Source organism: Podarcis bocagei, assembly GCF_964188305.1.
Source record: "Podarcis bocagei genome assembly, chromosome: 13".
Taxonomy (NCBI): domain Eukaryota; kingdom Metazoa; phylum Chordata; class Lepidosauria; order Squamata; family Lacertidae; genus Podarcis; species Podarcis bocagei.
In genome coordinates this window covers 36,414,846-36,419,427 of record NC_138138.1, presented here as the reverse complement: position 1 = coordinate 36,419,427, position 4,582 = coordinate 36,414,846, and positions in this window count along the sequence as shown.

Below are 4,582 nucleotides of genomic sequence, written 5' to 3'. Positions count from 1 at the left end.
TACGTGCTGTCCCAGCACATTCCTGGCCACTCCACGCCCCGACAGCTGCCACAGCTGCACCCCTGGGTCTTTTCCAAAACCTAAGGGGAGAGTGGCTTTTCTAATCCAGGAGGACGACATAGCATACATATGGGCAGCAGATTCTAAATGTTTTACTAAGGTGGTGGTTGTGGTGGGATGTTTCTCATCAACAGACCTTTGCCAAAGGATCTCAGAAGATCTTCGTACCTGCTACATTTTCAGGTAGCAAATGAATCAAAAGTTCTATGGCCCCAAATACTGTAAGGCAGGATAAACCTACAAATTCTACAACTAGGAATGGCAGGGGGATTTGTTTAGCTTTGCTGAATTCGCAAAATGCAAACCATCCTTCAAAATCTGTACTTCTCCAAATTTTGCAATGTAGTTCTCCAGTCATTTGCACAAAAATGTAAATACCTGGGTAAAGCATGCATATAAACACACACATTAGTGAAAATAATGTGCAAAAGGACATTATTCGAAGGGAAACTGCTGTTTAAAAGTGTGTATATTAGAGGAAAATTGCATACAAGCATGTGTATATTAAGATAAACTTGTACTAACATACTGATGAACTTTCCATATGACTTTTCACCCAGAAAAGAATCACAGAGAGTTGTGGAAATGTAGAGAACTGAATTTAAGATTGGAAGAATGAGAAACTGAGAGAAACCAAAATGGGCATGTTCACCCATCCCTGCCTACAATCCAAGTCACTGATTGGTGCAACGGGAATAAATTAAGGCAGTAAGCAAAATTAGCAACAAATATTTTCTTTGCAAACATAATTCCGGTTGTAGTATCTGGAGTGTGTGTGTGTGTGCATGTGCGTGTTGGACTTCAGAATGTTTGCTCTGTGTGTGTGGGGGGGGGTACACTCAGGGCTTTTGGGTAGAAGTCCAGTGCCCCACCCAGCAGAACGATTAGCAGACCTGGCTTACCTCATTTTGAAGTAATACCCATCACCAACTTAAGTGGGGGGAAGGGCAGGGGGACGGCATAACACCATGCCAAGTCTGGAATCTAAAATTACCTAACTGCAACTGAAGGAGGAAAATGGGGACATCTGGAACATTAGGACCAGAGGGCAAGAGGTGTATTAAAAAACGGGGGAACAGGAGCAGCCAGTTCCAATGTCTTTGGGTGTTTCATTAACTTACCACAGGCTGTCATTAATATAAAAAACTTACCCTTTTTTTTCTCCACAGTCATAAGGACTAGGCGCTTACAGTGGTGCCTCGCAAGACAAAATTAATCCGTTCCGCGAGTCTCTTCATCTAGCGGTTTTTTCGTCTTGCGAAGCAACCCTATTAGCGGATTAGCGCTATTAGCGGTTTAGCGGCTATTAGCGGTTTAGCGGCTATTAAAGGCTTAGAGGCTTAGCGGCTAAAAGGCTATTAGCGGCTTAGAAAAAGGGGGGGGAGCGAAAAAAATCGCAAGACATGCAAGACATTTTTGTCTTGCGAAGCAAGCCCATAGGGAAATTCGTCTTGCGAAGCGCATCGAAAAACGGAAAACCCTTTCGTCTAGCGGGTTTTTCGTCTTGCGAGGCATTCGTCTTGCGGGGCACCACTGTACTGTTTTTGTACAAATGAAAGCTTAGCTTCCCGAGATTCCAAATGCTGTATAAGGTGTTGTTTTCTGTGTGTTGGCAAGACAGCCTCACAGACGTCTAGCCTCCCTGTGCATTGTTGTCACCTGGCCGCTGTAGATAAAACAGTGTGACTATCACAAGAACCCACTCTGGCTGTTGGAGGTCACTACAATGAAACAAACAGAAGCAACAGGGTAGCCCCACTGTCCTTACGGAGAAAAACTGGGGAAGAGTAGGATGCCACTTTGCCTTCGTTCTGCTTCTTCTCTTAGATGCATCCTATAAATATCGCCCCCCATCCGACTCCCACACCCATCTCTTGGCTCAGCCTCTGAGGGCAGGAATTAACAAACTGTCTATTTCGGGGCCATATCTAGTTTCAGCTGCGATTTTGAGGGCATGAACCACCCAGAGGATGGGCTTGTTCAAAGACTATGAAGAAAATGACTGGAACTTTCTTTTTTTGGATGCTATACCAGGAATTCTCAGGAAGTGGGCAACATTAAAAGGGCCATGAGTTTCCCAGTGACCCAGATATAGCAGAGAGAAGGGAGTCAGAGGGTAGTGACAGGTAAAACACATTTGTTTTGCTTCCAGCTAAGATAAAATGGGGTCATACAGACCTCATGGCACTAGACGTTCTGGAACCTGGATGTATCTGGTGAAAGGGTCACGTTGTGGTTGTTATCCTCCAAGATTTATAGAAAGCAGTATCATTTAAAAAAAAAAAGGAAAGCAGTATCATTTTCCCGTACATGGCTCTATGATGAGCTGGCAGTCTGCGGCTGGGCACGTTCTACTTGGTACTGTGGTTGGCATTCAAGATGGAAACTAAGAGTTTCTCTCAAGCCAGCTGCCAAATGTTTGCAGCCGCAATGGGAAGCCTCCTCCAACACATTGCTAAAGATGTGCAAATTCATACATTCCTCCCTGGAACGAAAGAGAAACCAGCACCATTACACCTCAGTAATTCCTACAAGAAGTGCTAAATGCTAGTAATATTTGGTTATAGTAGAGTTGGCACATGTCCAGACATATCTGGGAAATTGGCAAAAAAATGTCCTGGAAAATCCAGACGTATGGCAGCCCGTGTCCTCAGAAATGGCTCAAAAATATATTTAACTTTTTGAAAAATGGCAACCCTAGGTTGTAATCAACACTAGTCCTACTCAGAGTAGACCCAGTGGCGCTAATTAAGATGGTTTAGTTAAGTTTAGGGATGCGGGTGGTGCTGGGTCTAAACCACTTGCCGACTGGAATCCCCGCGACAGGGTGAGCTCCCGTTGTTTGGTCCCAGCTCCTGCCAAGCTAGCAGTTCGAAAGCACGTCAAAGTGCAAGTAGATAAATAGGTACTGATCTGGTGGGAAGGTAAACGGCGCTTCTGTGCGCTGCTCTGGTTTCGCCAGAAGCAACTTAGTCATGCTCGCCACATGACCTGGAAAAACTGTCTGCGGACAAACATCGGTTCCCTCAGCCAGTAAAGCGAGATGAGTGCCGCAACCCCGGAGTCGTTCGCGACTGGACTTAACTGTCAGGGGTCCTTTAACTTTTTGAGTTAAGTTTACTCACCTCATTACATCTACTCTGAGTGGAACTTAGGCAGTGCTGGATTTATGTATAGTCTAAGTAGGCTGAAGCCTAGGGCCTCCTGCTTCCCACACAGTGGAGGGATTCCTTCTTGTGATCTGGACACTATGTTCATATTGCACTGGCTTAGTTTTCAGCGTCAAGCCAACTAAGTGAATAGTCATCTCCATATATTGTGCCATCAAATTCCATATATCACTGTTGTTACTATAGTTTTAACTAATACAGTTATGTATCATCTTTCCAGTACTGTAATTCCCATCTCACCCCAGGGTGGTTCCATAGATAATGAAGAGAATTTCTATTTGCAAATTGAATGGTGTAAATAAAAGTTCTTTCTGTTGTTGCTTGTCTTGTCATACAGCTGATCCAAATCATACATCCCTCTCCCCTTAGCATGGATGTATGATCCAGGTTGTGCCCCAAACGACTTATTTTGGGGTGCATAGATGTTCAGTTCCCACCCATTTACAATAATGTTGCCTGCATCTTCCAAAATTGCAAATATGGAACCGTAAGAAACCAGGAACCATCTTCACTTCCATTGTAGAAGATTAAGAAGACATCAAAGATGCAGTCATGGTGAGAGAGAATATGGCATAAATTTACAGGAAATAATGTTATATTCAGGAGGAAGGAGAGGGAGCAAAACCTGAGACAAAAGGGCAAGGGAAGACCCAATTCTGGTACAGTGGTACCTCGCAAGACGAATGCCTCGCAAGACGGAAAACTCGCAAGACGAAAGGGTTTTTGGTTTTTTGAGTTGCTTCGCAAGACGATTTTCCCTATGGGCTTGCTTCACAAGACGGAAACGTCTTGCAAGTTTGTTTCCTTTTTCTTAAAACCGTTAATACAGTTGCGACTTGACTTCGAGGAGCAACTCATAGCACGCAGTGTGGTAGCCTTTTTTGAGGTTTTTGAAGACTTTGGTGATTTTTGAAGCTTTTCTAAAACTTTTCCGAAACCGTGCTTCGCAAGACGAAAAAAAACGCAAGATGAATTAATTTCGTCTTGCGAGGCACCACTGTACTGCGGATGGAGATTTCAACTTGCGTCTTGATTTGAGTCTCAACTCTTCCACAGGCTCCTCGTGTCACCAGGGCTCAATAAATCGGAACATACGGAGAGCCTGCTGGGTCAGGTTAGTGGTCCATCTAGCCCCGCATCCTGTTCTCAGAGTGGCCAGTGAGATGCGTATGGAAAGCCCACCAGCAAGACCTGAGCCCAAGAGCGCTCTTCCCTCCTACCTTTCCAGGAACTGGTATTCAGAGTAGCAACAGAAGTGGCTATGGTAGTCAGGACAGCTCTATGCTTTAAGAAAAGTTACAGTCTGAAATTGCACATGTTCAGAGTATCACTTTTTGAAACTCTTTGTCTTT